The following is a 25,000-nucleotide window of genomic DNA, read 5'->3' on the forward strand; positions in this document are numbered from 1 at the left end:
TTGGGGGAGGGAGTTCCAGAGTTTGGGGGCCAAGGCACTGAAGGACCTTTGGTCAGAGGATCTGAGTGAGCGGGAAGGAGTGTAAGGGGTCAGGAGGTCGTAGATGTAGGGGGGAGCAAGGTTGTGGAGGGCTTTGAAGGTGAGTAGTAGTACTTTGTATTTGATCCGGGATGGAACTGGTAGCCAATGGAGTTGATGGATAATGGGGGTGATGTGTGCTGATCGTCTGGTATGGGTGAGGAGCCTAGCTGCAGAGTTTTGAATATATTGTAGTCTTTGAAGGGTTTTAGTGGGGAGACCAAGGAAAAGTGAGCTGCAGTAATCTAAACGGGACATAATGAAAGAGTGAGCATCACTAGCAGTTGGACTTAGTAATGATGTCAGTGATGGTGAGAGAGTCAGTAGCGGTGAAATGAGAGAGCTGAGGGCCCAGAGAAGGAGGAGAAGAAGAGAGAGAGATAGCATTGGGGTTGAAGGAGTGGTAGATTTGGCTAATTTTATCGTCAAAGAAGTGTAAGAAGGCCTGGTACTGCTCAGGGGTCTTAGGACAGGCAGTGACAGGGGGTTTTAGGAGTTTGTCCGCAGTCCTGAATAGGGTTTTTGGCCTGGACACGGAGGAGGTTATGAGTGATGAGGAGGAGTTTGAGCGGGCAGCATTAGGTGCATCCCTATATGTCTGAATATGTTCGGTGTAGAGCATGGAGTGAATTGTAAGGCCAGTTTTCTTGTATAGCCGTTCAAGACGGTGGCCAGCGGCCTTTAGTTGCCTCAGCTCAGGGGTGAACCAGGGGCATGTACGGTTTGCTGGAACAAGCCTAGTCCTGACAGGGGCTAAGCTATCAAGCAGGCTGGTCAGGGTGTCATTGTACATAGCAACCAGGTTATCCGCGGACGAGAGCTCGTCCAGGTCAGACAGCGGTGAGGCCTGTATAGAGGCAGCAAGCATGCTGTGGTCAATTGACCTGTGATAGTTGTTTAGGGGTTAAGATGGCTGATCTAAAGAGTATATATACTATAGTAATACACACACACACACACACTCCTGCCATCCATCTTGTGCTCCACCTCGGCGGCGACGCCCCAGATTTACCAGAGCTAATTGGCCAGAAACACAGTGGGACAGGCAAGAGCCATGCCACCGCACGTGTCTGTGTGTGTGTGTGTGTGTGTGTGTGTGTGAGTAAAGAGGGAGACGTTGCGCAACCATCCGTCTATATATGTGTGTGTGTGTGTGTGGCAGACAGAGAGAGAGAGAGAGAGAGCCTGTGTATGTATGTGTGTGACTGTGTGTGTGTGTGTGAGAGAGAGAGAGTGACTGTGTGTCTGAGAGAGAGAGAGAGAGAGAGAGAGAGAGAGAGTGAAAGAGATAGAAAGAGAGAGTGTGTTCTGCTTAACAGGAAAACAGGTGAAGGAAGGAGCAGCCAAATTAAAAGTCTCCTGAGATCGATTCTCTACTCCTCTCTACTTTGTGTGATGATGCACACACACACACACACAAACTACCAACTAATCATTTCCATCTGACACAGTTGCATTCACAAGGTATTAATACATGGTTTGTTAGCTATTTACTATCATTAGATAACATTAGTAAATTATAAGTCACTTACAAACATATTGTTTTGTATTGCTTAATCAACCCTTTACAAGATATTGCTAATTAGCATTTACAATATATTATATATTATATATTACACACAATATGTTTGTAAATGACTTATAAATTACTTGTTAGTAATTTACTAATGTTATCTGATGATAAATAGCTAACAACCTATTACCTATATATTAATGATGTGTAAATGGGTCGTTAACATACCTTCCTATGAAGCGTTACCTATATATTGATGATGTGTAAATGGGTCGTTAACATACCTTCTATGAAGCGTTACCTATATATTGATGATGTGTAAATGGGTCGTTAACATACCTTCTATGAAGCGTTACCTATATATTAATGATGTGTAAATAAGTCGTTAACATACCTTCCTATGAAGCGTTACCTATATATTAATGATGTGTAAATGTGTCGTTAACATACCTTATTATGAAGCGTTAACCATTTTTGCCTTGTTTCTCCTTAGATAATGAAACTTCCAGCACTGTAAGAAGAGTTTGCGCAGTGTAGCTCCTCTCAGTAGCAGTATGGCTCACAGGAGTGCCTGTGTGTGTGTGTGTGTGAGTGTGTGTGTGTGTGTGTGTGTGTGTGTGTGTGTGTGTGTGTGTGTGTGTGTCTGTGTCTGTGTGTGTGTCTGTGTTTGTATGTTCATGTGTTCATGTGTGTGTGTCTGTTTGTGTGTGTGTGTGTGTGTTTGTGTGTTCATGAATGTGTGTGTGTGTGTGTGTGTGTGTGTGTGTGTGTGTGTGTGTGTGTGTGTGTGTGTGTGTGCAGTTTGGCACATCTCAGTGGCAGTAGGTCTCACAGGAGTGCATCCTGGCTTTGCCCAGTGAAGTGTCACTGTGGGTGCCATGGCAACGGCTTTATTCCGTGGGGTGTCCTTGTCATCCAGCCAGGGGCAGACCTCTGGAGGATTTTCTGCACCCTCAACATGCTGTTAAACACACACACACACAAACACACACACACACACACACACACACACACACACACACACACACACACACACACACAAACAAACAGACACACACACACACACACATGAACAGACACACTCTCTCACACACACACACAGCTTTGCCCAGGGGATTTGTAGTTTAACTCCAGGGTTGCAAGCTCATGTCTGTCTGTAGAAAAGAGTTTCAGCTGCAGGTGACTCACACCTGCAGGTGACTCACACCTTTCAGCTTCAGCTGACTCACTATCTGATCTCCACACACACACACACACACGTGTGCGTGTGTCTGTGTGTGCGTGTGCATATCTGTGTGTGTGTGTGTTTGTACGTGTGTGCGTGCGTGTGTGTGCCTATGCATGTGTGTGTGTGTGTGTACGTGTGCACGTGCTTGTGTGCGTTTGTGCGTGCGTGCGTGTGTGTTTGTGCGTGTACGCGTGTGTGTGTGTGCGTATGCGTGTGTGCGTGTGCAAGTGCTTGTGTGCATGCGTGCGCGTGCGTGTGTGTTTGTGCGTGTACGCGTGTGTGTGTTTGTGCGTACATCTGCTCGGTGCTTGTCTGTGTTTCTTCTCTGCTTGTTCAGTTCGTGGTTTGGGGAAACTAAACAGTGATGACATCATCTCATCTCATCAAAGTGCTTTGATCACATCACTGTCATCTTCACTTTACTAGCCTTTAGTTCAGAACATATTAAAAGGCAATCTCTAGTCAACAGCGGTGTTAGTGTGTGTGTGTGTGTGTGTGTGTGTGTGTGTGTGTGTGTGAGAGAGTGTATGTGTGTGTGTGTGTGTGTGTGTGTGTGTGCCCATTTGCGTCTGTGTGTCCCTTTAATTCATACCTGATAAGAGGGGCATCTCTATGTGTGTGTGTGTGTGTGTGTGAGGGGGATTTGCGAAACAGAGGAGGTAGTCAATGAGCCTGTGCAGCCTGCTGGGGAGCGATTGGATTGGAAATCTTTTGGTCTAGAGGGAGGAATGAAAAGATACAAAGAGAGAGAGGGCAAGAGAGAGAGAGAGAGGGGGGGGGGGGGACTGAGAGAGAGAGAGAAAGAAAGACAGAAGGAAAAAAAGAAATGTAACAGAATGAGTTAGTGAATGAATGAATGCTTATTGGAACACAGGGACAAAGAAAGAACGATACAGCATTGAAGAATAGAAAGAGAGATTACAAGATAGAGAAGAAGAGAAAGAGAGAGTGAGGGATAGAGAGAAGATGAGGGAGGGCACACACACACACACACACACACACACAGATAAAAATCAGTGGACAGAGGGCAGGTGAGACAATAGACACTCCCCAGGGGTATATTTCATCAGGGATGTGTTTCAATCAGAACATATTTCAGAGTGACACTGCCCTCAGTTTCAGTCAGGACATATTTCAGAGTGACACTCCCCTCAGTTTCAGTCAGGACATTTTTCAGCAGAGAAAGAGAGAGTGAGGGATAGAGAGAGAAGATGAGGGAGGGAGAGTGTGTGTAGTGTGTGTGTGTGTATGTTATAATGAAGGAGTCCTGTGAGACGCGCTCATACTTGGCCATCAGGACCATCAGGAGCACAAGAGCATTGCTCTTGCAGATACATAGACACATACACACAGCACACACACACACACACACACACAGACACACACATACTTCCCCGCCCACTCACATACAGTACTTGACCTGTAGGGGGCACTGTGGTTCAGCTAACCTTGATCTTGTGCCACTCACCACACACACACACACACACACACACACACACACACACACACACACACACACACAAAGCTGGCCCTAGCGGGTGTTGTGGTTCAGGTAGCCTTGATCCTTCTGTGCTTGTGCCAGAACACCAACCAGCTCTCTGCAGCAACACACTGGACCCTATATATACAGTTTTACACACACACACACACACACACACATACCTCAGAGAGATGAAGACATCACATACACACACACACACATAAACACACCTCAGAGAGATGAAGATATCACACACACACACACACACACACACACACACACACACTCACACACACCTCAGAGAGTTGATCACACACACACAGTTAGTGACAGTTAGCTGTGTGTGTGTGTGTATGTGTGTGTGTGTGTGTGTGTGTGTGTGTGTGTGTGTGTGTGTGTGATATCTTCATCTCTCTGAGGTGTGTTTATGTGTGTGTGTGTTGTCTTCATCTCTCTGAGGTGTGTGTGTGTGTGTGTGATGTCTTCATCTCTCTGAGGTGTGTTTCAGTGTGTGTGTGTGTGTGTGTGTGTGTGTGTGTGTGAGATGTCTTCATCTCTCTGAGGTGAACGTGTCGGTGCCTTTCAGCCTGTTTTCATCTGTGTGAGTTTTCTAAAGAGTATGTTGTGTTTATAAGAGTGTGTTGTGTTCAGCATACAGTATATCTCAGTAAACAGAAAACACCACTGACTTATTTAATGGACCTTTTGGGTAGGAGAGGAGGACTGTGAGTGGAGTAGCATTGTGTGATTGTATGTGTGTGTTTATGTGTGTGTGTGTGTGTGTTTATGCTTCTGTCTGTCAGTGGGAGACTTTGTGTGTGTGAGGTTGTATTTTTGTGTTAGTTTGTGTGTGTTTTATATGTGTTTGTTTGTTTGTGTGTGTGTGTGTGTGTGTATGTGTGTGAAGCCTTGGGGCATCTCACTTTCAGAAGTGAGATGCCCCAAGGAGTTCACTCATCGGAAGTTTCGAGGCTGTAAAGTTCTGATCTTTAAGTGGCAGAGCTGCTCTGTACTCTGGAGTGTGTGAGCGGCAAAGGTCACAGCGGTGAGAAGGTGCCGCTCTAATGTGTGTGTGTGTGTGTGTATTCTGCTAAGGCTGGCGTATGCTAAGTGTGTATGAGTGTGTGTGTGTGTGTATTCTGCTATGGCTGGCGTATGCTAAGTGTGTGTGTGTGTGTGTGTGTGTGTGTGTGTGTTCTCCTAAGGCTGGGGTATGATAAGTGTGTGTGTGTGTGTGTGTATTCTGCTAAGGCTGGCGTATGCTAAGTGTGTATGAGTGTGTGTGTGTGTGTGTGTGTATTCTGCTATGGCTGGCGTATGCTAAGTGTGTGTGTGTGTGTGTGTTCTCATAAAGCTGGGGTATAATAAGCGTGCTTTGGGTGGCAGAATAAATACTGGGCTTGTGATGCCTCAAGCCTTCAGAGTACTCCTCAAAAGGCTGTGATGGTTTGAGAAGGATCGTGTGTGTGTGTGTGTGTGTGTGTGTGTGTGTGACTGGGGGAGTGATAACTGCAGCCTTCAGGACGCTCCTTAGAAGGCAATGAGGATTTGGGAGGGACTGTGTGTGTGTGTGTGTGTGTGTGCGCGTGTGTGTGTGCGTGTGTGTGTGTGTGCTCTTTGGAAGGCAGTGAAGGGTTTTGAGAGTGTGAGAGGGGAGCATGAAGTGGGATGTGCACTCTGCTTAGGTACGCAGAACAAGGGGTGAGATCGCAGCTTTGAAGTGATAAACACACACACAGACACGTTATCAAGATAAACACACACACACTCCTTGTCATGATCCTGCTCTTTAGGCTCAGGTGAAGAGATGAAAAGTCCTGCAAGTATGCTGATGTGTGTGTGTGTGAGTGTGTGCGTGCATGCGTGTGCGTGTGTTTGTATGTGTGTGTGTGTATGTGTTTCCTCCTGATGAATCCCGTCTGAGGAGGGGGGATGCTGCCAAACCTCTAAACAATTACTCACAATCCTCAAAACACAAATCTTTTCAGTTCTCTCTCTCTCTTTTTTCTCTCTCTCTCCGCATCCTCTCTCTCTCTCTTTTGCTCTTCTCTCTTTCTATCTTTCTCTCTTTTCTCTTCTTACTTTCTCCTCCTCCTCCTCTCTCTTTGTTTGTATTTCACATGCTCAACTCAAATCAGATCAACCTAATTGAATCTGTAACCAAAAAGAAAAGAAATAAGTGACATCTTGTAAAAAGGTAAACATTGACTTTTTGTCTAGTAAATCTCATAATTTTTCTCTACTCTTAAAAGACTGGCACACACCCCAGCCTTAGGAGAATACACACACACACACACAAACAGACACACACACACACATACACACACACACACATACACACGCAGTCACTCTTAAAAGACTGGCACAATTTTAAAGTTTAAAACACAGCTGTTCTATCTTTGATGGATTTAACACTATTGGAGTACACAACCAATGCACACAGGGTTTTAAAGCCAGCTCTTTCTTCACCAATAAAACCAGTAGCAGCACAAGTGCAAAGACACAAACACAAACACACACATATACACACACACACATATACACACACACACACACACACACACACACACAGATGTATATGGCATTCCCTTGCTCCTGTATCAGTAGTGTGTGTGTGATCATTTTGCGGTATCGGTCTGCATGCCCATGAGGCTTGAGGAGAGGCAGGGGGAGAACAGCAGTGATCTTTCTCACACACACACACACACACACACACACACAACCACAGATGTATATGGGCAGGGAGGGAAGAGCAGTGATCTGTGGAGGCTCACAGGGTTTGGTCTCCGGGGAAACGGAACAGGAAGCTCAGGCTTCATTACACAGACCGATCTGTATAAACAATCCACAATCCCCCCCTCCCTTCCTATCTTCCCTCTCTTCTCTCTCTGGGATTCTCTCTATCTTTCTCTTCCTTCTGTCTCTCTGTTTCTCTCCATCTCCATCCATTAACAAACACACACACACAGACACACACAGAGGTTTACATTAAATCAAGATAAGACCCTTACTATGCACATACGTATGCATCCATACATTCACACACTCACTCTCTCTCTCACACACACACACACACACACACAATATTTAATGGTGTATTTAATGGTGCCATTTATTACATGGTAATACCGTAAACTGTGGCCATAAAACAACAACAGAGTCGGCGTTTCCAGGGAACTTTGCTTCTGAAGCACTTCTGCTGCCGCAGCGCCCCTAAAACAGCAGCTTTTATGGAGCCGCTATTGCTACTGCTATTGCTATTGCTACTGCTACTGCTACTGCTACTGCTATTGCTACTGCTGTTGCTATTGCTACTGCTACTGCTATTGCTACTGCTACTACTACTGCTATTCATACTTTGCAGTCACGTGATTACCATAGATACCTGGCGGGCAAGAAACGCTAACAAAATGGTGACGAACAGTGGCCAGCCAGGGGACCTGAATTGCAGCCTTGCAGATTTCCAATACTACAATCAATTAACTATTTAGACCATATGTCACCAAATGTTAAAATAGATATCAAGAAAAGATTAACATAACGTTAATCGGAACGTGTGATCCATAACATTACACAGCACCCGCTGATGTTTTCATTGCTTTGAAGCTGGCAAAGTCTCATACCAGAGAATCTGTCACCTTACACCGCACAAAAAATGAAAGCCTACAAAAGTACAGATAGCTATCTTTTTTCAAGAGTGGATGGGTTAATAACGCTGTCGTATGGGAGGTGAAAAACAGGAATATCTTCATAAAAGGTGAGTGTTACTAGTTAGCTAGCTAACGTTACCCGTTTGCTAATGTTTGCATGTTTGTAGCTAGAAGCTATAAGTTACACAAAGTGACATCTTTTCCATCGTGTGATGAAGTCTTCATCTGAATATGTACACCCTGTCTGCCGGCGAATGACAGCTTGATAAGTAGTTAAAAAAAAACTATGCCAACTGTATCATATATAGCAGGATGTCAACATTGTAGCCTACCTGCTTAGTGCTTATCCACTCCACATAGCATCAGACAACAGACAAGAGCAGTTGGGGCAGCGAAATGCGTATAATCCTGTTAGCAATCTGTTAGGTTGTAATGTAGTAATAAGTGTACGATAGTATGCATGCAAAGTAACTAAGTAATAAGTAGACGCAGTACAACAGTAACGTGTCATTCATTCACCATGTATTCTTCTTCTCATATCAAATCACGTACAGATGATAACGCGTTCTCGCCACCTACTGGCGAACGTGTAAGCACGTTTATGTTAAGATTACACGATTGACATAAAACATAACATCAGCGAATCATAAGTCTGAAATTATGCACGTCAACTGTCTCTATGACAGGAAAATGTATGACCGTCACTTAGAAGTGAAACCCAGCTGGACGCACAGCTTGCAGTTCATCTGATTTGTCTACCCACGTGATGCCACATGTAAACGTAATATGTTTAGGTTATATTATGGTAACCTAATTAAAAAAGGAAAGAAATGTGTAGCTTTAAAATTATCTGTGGTAGGCTATTGTGCTTGTGAATGATATACTTTATCTAACTAAAACCTTTTTCTATGTTAGCTACATCATTCCTACAGCTTGAATGAATCGCCTCTGACAGCTTGGGTTGCTGTGGAAAAGGAGGGACTGGTTCGATTTGGCCACTGCATCTGTATGGCCGGGTTAGGTGAAGTGTGCTCACATGTAGTGTACATCAGGAATCTGTAAGAGACTGTACATGCACAGAAGTTGTTTGCAGACTACTGATCTTAGTGTTTTGAATTGCAGTGTCTGCAAACAGGAATTGGCAAAACGCAAGCGTGCACAAAGAAAACAAATGAAAAGTGCTACATTTTGAATTGTACTGTTAGACAAATACAGATTTATTCAATAAATAAATAAAATGCACATAGATAAATAAAACAGATGAATACAAATAAATACAATGCACAAAGGTATTTAAAGTGAAAATGTAATACATGTATTATTGTAATATATAAAATGTCATATATTCATTCATTATTATTATTTACAGTGTGTGTTTGTATAAATAAATCCTTGCATATTTACATTGTATTATTGTAGTATCTAACCAGAAGGAATGATTGAGGGTGCTTATAGGTCGAATATGTTTGTGCTCTTGCTTCTAAGTCTTTGGGTTTTTTCTATAAACTAATTATGCAGGCACATCTAGGGTAAGTTTGTCTAAATATCATGGGCATTGACAGCCAAAGCTCTTCTCTCTGTGGCCAAAATAGAAATGATGGGACAAGCTTTCCATGTCTTTCTCCCTCTTCCTCCTTTTGGTGGCAGGGGTGTGAGCGAAGACAGATGGAGCCCAATCAGGGGACAGCGGGTCATCAGATTTGGCACCTGGAATAATGAAATAAGATAATATAATAGATAAAACACGTTATTGCCACACAAGGTTTTGGGTATTTTCAACATTGAGTCCTGTAACGTTAGTTCCAGGTCTTTCTAGTAGTTATCAAGTCTGTTAGCGAGCTAGCTGCATATGGACTAAGATTAACTCCAAGGTAGCTAAATTGTGTGAAGCAGACAAGTTTTTTTTTTTTTTTTTTTTTTTTTAATAATCGAGCAGTAATAATTCCTCTGTAAATAATCTAGCTCTACTGTTGGGTCATCTCTGGTTCTCATTGAAAACCATAGATATCACAAACCTCAAAACAACCTATCACACAACTTTTGTTGTTGTTAGCAAATGACGGCAGCTGTTAGCCTAGCTTAGACACATAACACAAACAGCTGACTCGCGGAACCAGCTGGTGGTGTTGATTGACGAAACTACAGGGTAACTTAAGACACGGTTAATTACATGATCATACACCCATTGAATTCAGACAAATGTTGAAATTACCTTTGATGAAATGGTCACTGCACAGACGTGTATACTGTGAAGGTTGCCAGGTCCCATTTCCTGAAACGATTGCACGTCTGCCTGTATTCATAGTTGTCTTCTCTCTGAATTCTCCTTATCAGATGGGATCCGGTAAAAACATAACCCCGGCTTATCTCCTCGGCGGTTAGTGCATCCAATCGCACAACAACTATCTGGCATGTTATTTACACCTCAAAACACCAACTTTTGTATAGTAAAACTGGCAACGTCCTGGCCAGATCCTAGACTAATTTACTGGATTTCATTGCTGGAGAACGACGTTCTTGCCCGCCAGCCAGTGGTTGTGACGTCACGTGCAAAGTATGAATTGCTATTGCTACTACTACTACTACTACTGCTATTGCTACTACTACTACTACTGCTATTGCTACTGCTATTGCTATTGCTACTGCTGCTGCTATTGCTATTGCTATTGCTACTGATATTGCTATTGCTACTGCTATTGCTATCAGGGGCGGAGCCAGAGGGGTGGCTCGGGGTGGCACAGGCTACCCTTAAAATTTGACTGGCCACCCCAGGTGCCACCCCAAAATCCTAGTCTATGGTTGGCCATTATGACGTCGGAAAGTGGCCAACACGCTTGCCATTATACATGACTTATTGTTTTTAGCATGTCAGTTTAGGCCTACCGGCTACTGCTTGTGCTAACAGGCAAAGATATCTATTTACCTATCGCATCTGCCAGTGCCTATTTATCTAATCACACACACAAGTTGCGTCTGTTGAATTACGTCATTCTAGACTAATTTTCCTACCTGCTTATTTTACCTAGCCTACCCTGCCAACATTTGCTAGGTCATTAAGTGTTAACTGTGGGCCTAAAAGCATTTAATTATAATACTGTTCTAATCAAGGTTTAAAAATCGGACGTTCACAGGCTACTGTGACCTTGGTGCCCCCTTCTTTCAATATTCTTTGCATCCGACTAATATCGATTTGCATTTAACCTATGGCCTGTCAAAATAATCTTAGCATTCACAGCGCAAATTAATTTAGTCTTTTACGCAGTGGAGAAAGTGACTGCGCACGGCAAGAAAGAAAGAGCGTCCATTCACCCATTCTTCTCTGTTGAACTACCGTACTTGCGAAGTAGTCTACTCATCACACAGACATTACATGTATCACATCACATGAAAGAGCTTTTTCTCCGCTTTTAAACGATGTTAGCCACTAGTTGCTGTGGTAAACAGTTTGTGAGAAAAGTCATTTTAATGTAATCATATTATTATACAGTTCGGCGCCCATCTCCCAACCCATTCATCTCGGTGGAATGCTTTGCGAACTCTTCCCATATAGCCTACAAACAATACATACAAACCATATATCAGAATAAACAGCGGACCTTACCGAACACAAAGGTGTGAAGCATCCCCCTGTACAGATAGCCATTCCAGAGTAATCCGGTTTTGAATTTGCAGCAAATTTCTACATGTCTCCAACTTTGGGCTTTACATTTCATAGCAGGCTAAATAAAACATAAATGTTAAATATAGCCTAGATATTTGTAAATATTAAATTCAGATGATTTACAGTTAATTGTTCATGTTTCATGTTTTTGGCCATGTTTCGTAGCCTACAGTGATGCAGGTCTACTGTAGCCTACTGTTCATCAAGCTCATGCATTATAAACACTCGTCGCATAGGCTAGGCTATGAATTCTGGTGACCATTCGACCAGTCAAGGATTTGTTGTGAAATATTTCATTTTTGGGAAGTTTACGTAGCTTAGGCTAAACTGTATGTTTCTTTCGTCCCCCATGCCTGTTTTATTCGTCCCGACCAGGAGGGATAAATGAAACATTGCACACGTTCCACTTTTGCTTAAATATATTCTGAACGGTTTTGTTCAGAGCTTAAAGTGCAACTGTATTTGACAAAAGACAGATGTAAGTTATTGCTAGTGACAAAATATTAACTTTCGGTGTGGTTTCTTTGTAGATAATGTTTAATTAAAAAGTATTTTGATCGTCCCAGCTGTCCCCTATAATCAGGTGTCCTATATCCAAGGGGAATATTCTCACCCCAATGTATTGCCACTCTGTTTCGAGGGACAAGGGGTAGGCTAGGGGAAGGAGAAGAATGACAAATGGGATTGAGCCTTAGGGTCTGTATGAATGTAACATTATGTTTAGATTAAGGTTAGTCTTTAATTGGTGTTTATTTCATTCATGTTTCATTACAGTTTCAAGTATTTTAAGCATTTAGTTGAGAGGTGTTTGTTTGTTTGGATGACTTTGTTATAGCTCTTTGCCAGCTCAGACAAAAAAAGCAGGTCAAATTATTTTAACAGCTACAGAAATAGATGGCCATAGATAGCCATATAATAGAATAGAATATATTTTAATGTCCCCATGATGGAATTTGTTTTAGCACAGCATAACCCATTAGCATTAATAGACAACTTAGATTTAATGTGTTTGTTTATTTGTATTTGCACAGCATAACCCATTAATAGACAACTTAGATTTAATATGTTTGTTTATTTGTATTTGCATTTTATTCAAATACAAAGACATTGTATGTGAGAGTATGGTCTTTGCCCTTCAATTGATAAGTATGGTGTTTGGTGCATGGTTTTCCTAATGTATTTGTGCTAATTTAACATCTTGAGCCTGTTTCTGTTTATCTGGATGTTTTGCCTCATGCCACCCTTGAATTAATCAGTGCCCCACAAGGGCCACCCTATCACCCTGTCTAGAATCGCCACTGATTGCTATTGCTACTGCTACTGCTACTGCTATTGCTATTGCTACTGCTACTGCTATTGCTACTGATGCATCTATTGCAATTGCTACTGCTACTGCTATTGCTATTGCTACTGCTATTGCTACTGCTGCTGCTGCTGATGATGATACACTGCTGATGATGATACACCAGATTGGGTGTTTTTTATTGGGTGTTATTTTAGCTGGGTTTTCTCTTGGAAGGCTCTATAGAAATCTGGCACCCTATTGAACGAAGTTAAACTGAGAGAGCGAGCCGTTCACAGACACCAGAATGAACGAGTTCACAGTAACGTACATCAGGCATTAATATAGTACGTTCAGTTCACGTTCGCCCAAAATATGAACGAGTTCATGAACTATCGTTCAATGAACGCGTTCAGGCACAACACTGGCTTAGATATCATAGAAGCTGAATAGGTTAGTTGTCATAGAAACTGGATAAGTAAGATCTGATAGAACCTGAACAGGTAGAAATCACACACACTGTTGGTGCTGTAGATGAGATAGATACTACAGATATCACTGATATTAATCTTCCCAGTGGCCTTGCACACACACACACACACACACACACACACACACAAAGACATACACACACACAAAGACACACACACACAGACACACACACACACACATACACCTGCTCTGTGGCCTGTGCGGTGCTGGTCCTCTGTGGAGGTGACTGCTGGGGTGCTTCATCATGGCGGAGCTGGCTTGCTCCCAGGTGATTAGGAGCAGGGGAACTCTCTGACACTCTTATAAGAGCCTGCAACCTTCCTGATCTCCTCTCTGAGAGAACTACACTTCCCATCAATCATCATTTTAATAAGATCCTTTATAAATGAGGAGGCTAGCTTCCTGTTCTTCACTATCAAGGAACTACATTTCCCATCAATCATCATTTCACCCTGAAGTATCAATCACACTTTTCAGTCTCAGGGCTCAGTTATGGTTTTCCATCTTAACTATCAATGATGTATTCCCGGACACCTCTCTTTCTCTCTCACACACACACACACACTAAGCAGGTGGGGACAGATCTGTTAGAGGGTGTGTGTGTGTGTGTGTGTGTGTGTGTGTGTGTGTGTGTTCCTCTAGGGAGGAGCTGCAGTGGGGAGTGTAATATTTTATTTACTAGACAGAGATCCACCTCACCTGAACATCTGGAGGCAGGAATAAGAGAGAGAATGAGAGAGAGGGGGAGAGAGAAAAAGAGAGGGAGAGAGAGAATGAGGAAGAAGAATTAGAGAGAATAGAAACAGATAGTTCTGAATGATAAGAAAACAAAATGCATGGTCTTTTCTAGGAAACATAAATGTGAATCTTCTCTACCACCTCTTTACACTGCAGGGTAAAGCTATAGAACTGGTCTCCTCCTACAAATACCTAGGCTTTGTGTTGGAGGAGGACTTATCATTCAAGTTACATGTTAGACAATTACTATTACTACTAAGTTAAGGCTAAAGCTGGGGTTTTATTTTCGGAATAGTGCCTGTTTTTCACAGTCAGCCAAGAGAAAGTTGGTGGAAGCTACCTTCTTACCTGTCTTAGATTTATGGAGATGTTTTTTTACAGAAACACCACTAAGGCTCTTTTACATTCATTAGATTCTGTTTATCACTCTGCTCTAAGATTCATAACTCGTACACATTACTTCACTCATCACTGTGCACTGTACGAAAGGGTAGGTTGGCCCTCACTTCACTTAAGAAGGTACAAGCATTGGCTTACATTTGTGTACAAGGCCATAGTTGGCCAGCTTCCTCTGTATATGACTAGTCTTTTAACTGTCAATAGTCAAGGGTATAATCTGCATTCAAGTAGATATATTCTCTTAAAAGTTCCTTCAATGAAGACCGAGTTTGGAAAAACTGCTTTTATTTATAGTGCATCAACTGCTTGGAATGAGATTCAAAGATCGTTGAACCTTACAGTATTTATTTCAATTAATGAATTTAAGTCATATCTCAACCAAACATTCCAAACTGTCTGCACCTGTTCTTAACTTTTAATTATTTTAATTCATTGTTGTATTGTTATGGAGGGAGAGAGAGAGAGAAGGAGGGAGAGAGAGAGAGAGGGAAGGAGAGAGAGAGAGAGGGAAGGAGAGAGAGAGAGAGAAGGAAGGAGAGAGAGAGAGAGTATGGAGGGAGAGAGAGGATGAAGTGAGAAAGGGATAGAGAGAGTGATGATGAAGTATGAAGAGAGAGAGAGTATATCAATGAGAGGTGTGTGTGTGTGTGAGAGAGAGAGTGACGATGGGTGTGTGTGAGAGAGTGAGGATGTGTGTGTGTGTGTGTGTAAGAGAGAGTGAGGATGTGTGTGTGTATGAGAGAGAGAGAGAGTGAGGATGTGTGTGTGTGAGAGAGAGAGTGAGGATGGGTGTGTGTGTGTGTGTGAGAGAGAGAGTGAGGATGTGTGTGTGAGAGTGAGGATGTGTGTGTGTGAGAGAGAGAGTGGGGATGTGTGTGTGTGAGAGAGAGTGAGGATGTGTGTGTGTGTGTGTGTGAGAGAGAGAGAGTGAGGATGTGTGTGTGTGTGTGTGTGTGTGTGAGAGAGAGAGAGTGAGGATGTGTGTGTGTGTGTGAGAGAGAGTGAGGATGTGTGTGTGTGTGTGTGAGAAGAGTGAGGATGGGGGTGTGTGGAGAGGAGCAGTGCTTCTGCTGACTCAAGGGTGTGCCACTAACACACACACACACACACACACACACACACAGACACACACACATACACACACACACGCGCAAACACTAGCATATTTGCTCCAACATCAACATTGGTATCAGCAAGCAGCCAATTTCTCCTAGAAGGCCCAGCTCACTTTCCACAGCATGCCACTAACAAGCACACACACGCACACGCACACGAACACACACACACACACACTCTAGCATACATATCCCACAGGCCTGGATCTGTTTAGTCCTCTCCACTTAGTCAATTCCTCTCTTGTGTGTTAATGTGTATGAGTGTGTGTGTGCCTGCATGTGTGTGTGTGTTGCCCTTGTAGCGCCCAGCTCACATCCCACAGGCTGTTTAGTTGTCTCCACTCACAGTACATTCCTCTCTTGTCTGAGTGTGTGTGCGTGTGTGTGTGTGTGTGTGTCTAAGTGTGTGTGTGTGTGTGTGTGTGGCAGCAGCAGCAGCAGAAGCCACAGCGGCACTGTGATATTATGTTGATTTTCCTTCTCAGCGTCTCAGGTTTTCATTTATTATCCAGATCCATTCCTGTGTGTGTGTGTGTGTGCGTGTTTATGTGTGTGTGTGTGTGTGTGTGTGTGTGTGTGTGTGTGTGTGTGTGTGTGTGTCTGTGTGTGTGTGTCTCTGTGTGTGTGTGTCTGTGTGTGTGTGTGTGGAGGAGAGGGGCTGTTCTTCTGGTGCCTGTTTATTGTTTGCGAATGCATTTTCTCATCTGTATCGATTTGAGTCTCCCGCTAGTTGTGGTGCGCTGACGAGACGCCTTTGAGACGCCGTGCATATTCACCCCTAATCTGCCCTGCTTCAGACACGCCTCACGTCCATCCACCTCCTCCTCTCCCCACCCCGCTCTTGCTCTCTCTCTCTCTCTCTCAATCTCTCTCCTCTCTCGCTCAATCTCTCTCCTCTCTCACTCACTCTCTCTCTCTCTATCTCTCTCCTCTCTCGCTCACTCTCTCTGTCTCTCTCCCTCTCTCTCTATCTATCTAACTCTATCTCTCAATCTCTCTGTCTCTCTCCTCTCTCTCTCTCTATCTCTCTCCTCTCTCTCTCTGTCTCTCTCCCTCTCTCTCTATCTATCTAACTCTCTCTCTCGCTATCTATCTTTCTCTTTCTCTCTGTCTCTTACTCTCTCTCTCTCTCTCTCTCTCTCTCTCTCTGTCCTCTCTCCTCCACTCAAGCCATTTTCCAGGTCAGTTTACTCTCCAACTATTTGTATCTTAACTCTTAGAGTTGATTTTCCTGCTTTCTCTTGTTCTCTCACACACAAAGAAACACACACACACACACACACACACACCCACCCACCCACACACGTCACACACACATACACACCCACACACACGTCACAAACACACACACACACACACACACACCCACCCACCCACACGTCACACACACACACACACACACACATACACACGTCACACACACACACAGAAACACACAGACATAAAGCTGAAATTTGTTCATCAGGTTTTCATAATTAACTCGTAAAAAGGTTGTTTGATGTTAATTCTCTGGTGTGTGTGTCTGTATGTTGAGGTATACATGTGTGTGTGTGTGTGTGTGTGTGTGCATGTATGCATGTGTGTGTGTGTGTGTATATATGTTTGTGTATGCATGTGTGTGTGTGTGTGTCAGTATGTTTGTGTATACATGTCTGTGTTTGTGTATACGTACCAGGGATGGAAATTAAATATGTTGTCCACCTGCTACTGTGGCTGATGGATTCCAAAATCTACCAGCCACTCGACGTTTTCACCAGCCACTACAGATACGGTGTGAAAATGAGATATCATGATTATAGTAACCTAAATGATCACGGTTATCGGCATTATTGCGATACGATTAAAGTGTGGTGCATTTTTCTCTACACCTACCACCAATGGTTCATAATTGGCCTGTCCTTCATGCACAGCTCAACAAAACTAAAGGTCAACAGAACAGCATTCATATGCCATAGTGTCATAAAAGGGGTGTGGCTCCTTTAAGACAATCCTTTAGCGTGATTTTTGGAGCTATCCAACTTGTTCTAACTATACTGTGTAGCCTACATCCTCTGATGCGCTTGTGTGCATGTGTGTGTTTGTGTGTCTGTATGTTCGTGTATGCATGTGTGTTTGTGTGTGTATACATGTGCATGTGTATTTTTGTGTGTGTGTGTGTGTATACATGCGCGTGTGCATGTGTGTGTTTGTGTGAGTGAGTGTATGTTTGTGTGTGTTATAGTGTGTGTGTGTGTGTGTGTGTGTGTGTGTGTGTGTGTGTCTGTTATAATGTATGTTTGTGTGTGTGTGTGTGTGTGTGTGTGTATGTGTGTGTGTGTCTGGAGGGTGAGGAGCAGGTGAGATCTCCAGTCAGGGCAAGGCCTCACTCTCTCTGGGGTGACAGCCGACAGCTCACTGATTGGTCCACGGGGGCTTGATTGGCAGGTGTAATTAAGGAAGCGGGCTGGGATGTAATGTGTTTCATTTAACATGACACTGGTAATGCCCTGCAGCATACACACACACACACACACACACACACAACACACACACACACACACCTCTCTCTGTGTGAAATATAAGAACAGATGAAGAGGTGTATACCATTCATGCACACACACACACACACACACACCAACATTAACATTTTGGAAACAGCTGGAGTGGGCTGGCAGTCTGATTGCCAAAACACACACACACGCACACACACACACACACAGGCATGCACACACACGTGCACGCACGAACGCATGCATGCACGCACACACACACACACCGTCAGGATGTGTGACTGCTGAGGTCAGCATTGCCCCGTTTTATTCCCATGAGTATGGGATTAGTACCTCTGGAACAAGCCCAATGTCTCTGTATCGATCACACACTCACACACCATCTCGCTCTCATCCACATACAAAAACACAAACACACGCGGTCACGCTCTATCACACACACACATGCACACGTACACACTCAGACACACACACACACTCATACACAAATCCACACACACTGTTGTATACAGACTACTCATTTGGTCATACTTTCGGTTTTACTTTTAGGTACCACATACCTTACACAATCATGCACATACAAACATACACACACGCGTGCACGCGCACACACACCTGTGAGGACATGTTATTCTATGGTAGACTTGCCATGCTAGTCTACCATACGTGTCTACGTGTGTGTGTGTGTGTGTGTGTGTGTGTGTGTTTCTCTGAAGAAGAATAGCCTGGAGATTTTTACACATAATGGCAGCATCCAAACATGCTGAGGAAACCCAAATGTTAGAGGCTGCTAATGCCATCTTCAACTCATGTCTACATTTGGCCATTTTTTCATCAGGGACGGTTCTAGTGAAGAAAGGCTTTTATGTGTTGTTTAGTCGTGTGTAGTATTGTGTTGTTGAATCTATAAAACAAATGAATACAAATAAGATGCTTTCAGAAGTAGCCTGCGCTCATTTTGATTTGGACGGCGTGAAAACTAATTACGAGTGGTGTGGAAATGAAGTCATTCATCATTTAGCTGTGAAGTGTGTGTGTGTGTGTGTGTGTGTGTGTGTGTGTGTGTACAGTGCTTAGCTGTGAAGCATTTGTTCTTTAAAGCTTTAAAGGAATTAACTCCCATGTCTAATGGCATACAAATGGCTTTGAATGGGAACGGCAGGAAATGAAGATTTAATGGGGATGCACTTAGAGCCAAGAAACAAAATGGCCGATGCCTCCACTAGCTGTTTCCTGCCTAGTCCACTATAGCTGAAAGTTAATATTAGAGAGAAAAATACACACACACACACACACACACACACACACACACACACATGCATGTACGCACACACACACACACACACACACACACAGGAACAATCACATGGACACATATGCAGACACATATGTACACACACACACACACACACTGCAGGAGTCTTGGTCAACACAGTATGAATGAAGCACATTTACAGGCAAGCCATACATGTCAATCAATAAACCCTTATCATGTGAGAAAAAGAACTCCCTCGCTCCCTCTCTCCTTCTCTCTCTCCTTCTCTCTGCCTCTCTTTCTCTTGCTTAAAACCTTCATGTTTCACCTGACAGATATATATATATATATATGTGTATACAGGAATCCCTTTGTGAGACTTCATTGCACACAGGATACTCAGGGCCAGATGTACGTACATTTACGAACGTAGCATTATCAGCGTCATGGACAAACCGTAGATTGCGAACGCTGTCAGACCCAAGTTTCCGTCGTATTTATCAATCGTTCAATCCTTAGTGTAAACTGCGCCTTTCTCTGCCTTTCTCCGCCCATAAACGCAATTTACGAACGTCCACAACTGAATGGCAGAGCCTACATACAAGCGCAGTTGAATGAAGTTAACTGATGACAACATTAAAAAGAATCAAACGTTTAGCAATCATGAAATAATACCATACATGATAAGATGTCAACAAGCAGGGAGATAATGAAGATCAGTAGTTCTACTCAAGCTACTTGTGCACTTAGGCTATGGAAGATTGGTCAAATCTAGCAAGTAGGAAAGTTTAAGTTTATGTGAATGACGTGAAAGTGAAAGTAAGACATTCGAAAGGCCAACGAAAGTTAATATTGCTTTAGATAGTACAAAAACTTACAAAACTGTTGCTCTAAATAGCGATTCTGTTGTCTTTGAAATGTTCTCTTATTGACGCATTGAACTGCAATTTGGATTTACACCTGCTTTTACAAGGCAGTAGTATTTAGGCGCAGAATAGACGTGCACTTTCAGGAGCAGTCTTTGTACATACCACATAATTAGCAGCTAGCAAATTAGGCGCTCTTTACTCTTGCAGTGCTCTTGCACTGCATTTATCCCAATCCGTGAATTAGTGAAACACACACAGCACAAAGTGTACACACAGTGAGGTGAAGCACACACTAATCCCGGCGCAGTGAGCTGCCTACACCAACAGCGGCGCTCAGGGAGCAGTGAGGGGTTAGGTGCCTTGCTCAAGGGCACTTCAGCCGTGCCTATTGGTCGGGGTTCGAACCAGCAACCCTCCGGTTACAGGTCCGAAGTGCTAACCAGTGGGCCACGGCTGCCCATAGCGAGGTATGTACAAACAGATGGTGGCGCTGTTTCCTCTTTTGATGTGTGGCTGCTGGGCAGTGTGTGTGTGTGGCTGCTGGACAGTGTGTGTGTTTGTTTATGTGTGTGTGTGTGTGTGTGTGTGTGTGTGGCTGCTAGGCAGTGTGTGTGTGTGTGTGTGTGTGTGTGTGGCTGCTAGGCAGTGTGTGTGTGTGTGTGTGGCTGCTGGGCAGTGTGTGTGTGTGTGTGTGCTGGGCAGTGTGTTTTGTTCTTAATTGTGAGACCTCTTGAGGGTGGGCGGAGCCAGCCCTTAACTTCGGGGAGACTTTGCTTCCGGCTACCCAGACACACACACACACACACACACACATGTGTGTATGTGTATCTCTTTCTCTCTCTCTGTTCCATCTCTCTCTCTTTATCTCTCTCTCTCTCTCTCTGCTCCATCTCTCTCTCTGTTCCATATCTCTCTCTCTGTTCCATCTCTCTGTTCCATCTCTCTCACTCTCTCTCTCTGTTCCATCTCTCTCTCTCTGTTTCATCTCTCTCTCTGTTTCATATCTCTCTATCTGTTCCATCTCTCTCTCTCTCTGCAGAAAGACAGTGGTAAAAAGTGGCTAGTGGACAGACAGTATCCAAACATGGAGGGGGTGAAGAGGCAGACAGACTATGCAGAGAAGTCTATCTCTCCTCTTCCCTTAAGTGAATCATTGAACAGTTCAATGGCCCTGGGGACAAATTACTTCCTCAGTCTGTCTGTTGTGCAAGGCAGTGAGCGAAGTCTCCAGGTGATCAGGCTCTTCTGCTTAACAATAGTGCTGTGGAGTGGGTGACACTCATTGTCCAAAATGTTGATCAGTTTGTTCATGGTCCTTTTGTCAGATGTTGAAGTGATGCACTCCAGTTCAGCTCCCGCTACAGAGCCAGCTTTCCTTATGTATGCTCTGTTTGCACTGGTGTAGGTAGATTTGTGTGTCTGTGTGTGTGTATGTGTGTGTGTGTGTGTAGACAAAAAGGATTTTCAGAAGCTTTAAAGTATGTCCAGTAGCTACCTGCCGTGCAATCACCCATAAATCAGTTAGTGTGTGTGCTATTACATCTCTGAGGGCTCATCTATAACATCAGCCTCTCTGATGAATGGAGGACAATTAGAATCATGAGCGGCCTGATTAATAAAATAATAAGAGGGCCTGATTCATATCTGCATTAAGACTGCCTGGCTGAACAGCTTTTATAACACACACACACACACACCACACACACACACACATACTCTCTCTGAAATACACACACTCGAGTAGACATACACGCCAGGAATGATCAGGGCCTTTGGTGTGTTAGTGTGTGTGTGTGTGTGTGTGTGGTGTGTGTCTGTGTGTGTGTGGTGTCTCGACTGTATGGAACTGTATGAAATAGAATACTGCAGGATCAGACTGCGTATAGAATCACATGGAAGTGGTGTGGGGATCAGTACATCTGTGGTGCATTGTGAGTGTGTGAGTATGTTTGTGTATGTGTGCGCGCGCGCACGTGTGTGTGTGTGAGTGTGTTTATATGTTTGTGCAGCAGGAGAGGGTTTGTGTGTGTGTGTATGTGTGCATGTGTTTGTGTGTGTATGTGTTTTCCAGGCGTGTGTTTTTCAGAGCTGTGATGTGTGTCTGGCTTGAGTTTTGTATAAGCTGGGTATATTAAGTACATGTTTTCATGAAAATGGCTTTGCCAAGGTGTGTGTGGAATGGAAATAGTGTGTGTGTGTGTGTGTGTGTGTCTTCAGTTTGTACACTCAGACTCCACACACACACACGCAAACATACACACACAGACGACTAATAAACCTGCCCAGCACAAGTATTGCCGTGGTTGCGGCTCTCATCTCTCAGTAACCCGTGAAATAGAGTTCACTCTGTGAATGTGTGTGTGTGTGTATGTGAGAGAGAGAGAGAGAGAGAGAGAGAGACCAATGTGTTTACCTGTTTAATACATGCAGACACACACACACACAAACACACACACTGACTCACTTACACAGGAGTGTGCTCCTTCACCTGTAGACAGTTTTTTAGATGTACTGACAATGGCGTAATGCATTTGCATATGAACTCCCATTCGTGACATTCTCATGTGGGATTTTCATTAGCCCTGCTGCGTGTGTGTGTGTGTTTGGTGTGTGTGTGTGTGTGTGCGTATGTGCAAGCGTGTGTGTGTGTATATGTGTGCATATGTGCAAGCGTGTGTGTGTGCATATGTGCAAGCGTGTGTGTGTGTGCATATTTGTGAAAGCGTGTGTGTGTGTGTGTGTGCATATGTGCAAGCATGTGTATGTGTGTGTGTGTGTGTGTGCATATGTGCAAGCGTGTGTGTGTGTGTGTGTGCAAGCGTGTGTGTGTGTGTGTGTATGTGCAAGCGTGTGTGTGTGTGTGCGTATGTGCAAGCGTGTGTGTGTGTGTGCATATGTGCAAGCGTGTGTGTGTGTGTGTGCGTATGTGCAAGCATGTGTGTGTGCGTGCGTATGTGCAAGCGTGTGTGTGTGTGCGTATGTGCATGCGTGTGTGTTTGTGTGTGTGCATATGTGCAAGCGTGTGTGTGTGTGTGTGTGTGCGCGTATGTGCAAGCGTGTGTGTGTGTGCGTATGTGCAAGCGTGTGTGTGTGTGCATATGTGCAAGCGTGTGTGTGTGTGTGTGTGTGCGTATGTGCAAGCGCGCGTGTGTGTGTGTGATTCCTGAACCGTTTTTGGTCCTCTCATCTGAATGTGTAATCGCGCCGTCTCCTGGCATTTGAGGCATGCGTATGACTTGTCTGTTTTCAATTACACTCATGCCACGCTGACGAGCGTTGATGGAGCACAGGAGTGTGTGTGTGTGTGTGTGTGTGTTTGTGTGAGAGTGTGTGTGTGTGTGAGAGAGAGGATGCAGCAGCAGCAACGGAAACTTCATTTCCATCAGTGCTAACACAAGACACATAGTGCAGCTGTGCCCAAACGTCTATGCCGCTAACGGTAGCACAACAACATGCACAATCCACTGTTTCCAACTACGCAGACACACATGTGTACACCATAATTGCAAATATTGCTTTCCTCTGGTATGCTAACACGCAGCTGAGACTTACCAGCTACGCTAACACACCACTGAATTACACCAGCTATGCTAACACACCACTGAGTTACACCAGCTATGTTAACACACCACTGAATTACACCAGCTATGCTAACACACAGCTGAGGCTTACCAGCTACGCTAACACACAGCTGAATTACACCAGCTATGCTAACACACAGCTGAGTCTTACCAGCTACGGTAACACACAGTTGAGGCTTACCAGCTACGCTAACACACCACTGAATTCCACCATCTACGCTAACACAGCTGAATTACAGCAGCTACGCTAACACACCACTGAATTACACCAGCTATGCTAACACACAGCTGAGGCTTACCAGCTACGCTAACACACAGTTGAGGCTTACCAGCTACGCTAACACACCACTGAATTCCACCAGCTACGCTAACACAGCTGAATTCCACCAGCTATGCTAACACACAGCTGAGGCTTACCAGCTACGCTAACACACAGCTGAATTCCACCAGCTACGCTAACACACATCTGATTTCCACCAGCTACGCTAACACACAGCTGAATTCCACCAGCTACGCTAACACACAGCTTAACTCCACCAGCTACCTACCACCAGGAACCTAGGATCCTGTCTACCCTAACCCCCCCAGGACCGCCCTGTGGAACTGCACTGTGACTGCGCAGCCTAACGTGTTGCTGCTTCATATCAAGCCTGATATACTTTGAAATGACTGCATATCAATGTAAATATACAGTACACACAATCACAAGTTTAAACTTCATGTAAATGTTATCAATGTTATTTATCACTCTGCCACAATGCTGCTGCTACTACTACTCTGTCAGAAGGTTACGCTAGGACTATGTAAATATACAACACAAATACCTCTATTTTTTTTATATATGTTCTATATTTCTATATTTTGATATATGTTCTATATTTCAGTCTCACACTTTAATTTCTGTATGTGGTATGTCTGTATATTTTTATTTTTTATTGTCTATGGCTATGTCTATGTCTAAAGTATGTCTATGTCTGTATTTAAAGTATGTCTATGTCTGCATGGCACAGCTGAATTCCTCCATCTACGCCAACACACATCTGAATTCCACCAGCTACGCTAACACACAGCTGAATTCCACCAGCTACGCCAACACACAGCTGAATTCCACAAGCTACGCTAACACACAGCTGAATTCCACCAGCTACGCTAACACTCAGCTGAATTCCA

General features: G+C 43.8%; 1 protein-coding gene across 2 annotated transcripts in view; it reads left to right on the forward strand.

Moving 5' to 3' along the window:
* LOC121705237 (RNA binding protein fox-1 homolog 3-like) overlaps nucleotides 1-25,000 on the forward strand; it is a 459,068-nt gene that overhangs the window by 182,692 nt on the left and 251,376 nt on the right. The gene's annotated exons all lie outside the window — the stretch shown is intronic.

This window comes from Alosa sapidissima, chromosome 3 (assembly GCF_018492685.1).
Source record: "Alosa sapidissima isolate fAloSap1 chromosome 3, fAloSap1.pri, whole genome shotgun sequence".
In the NCBI taxonomy this organism is placed as follows: domain Eukaryota; kingdom Metazoa; phylum Chordata; class Actinopteri; order Clupeiformes; family Clupeidae; genus Alosa; species Alosa sapidissima.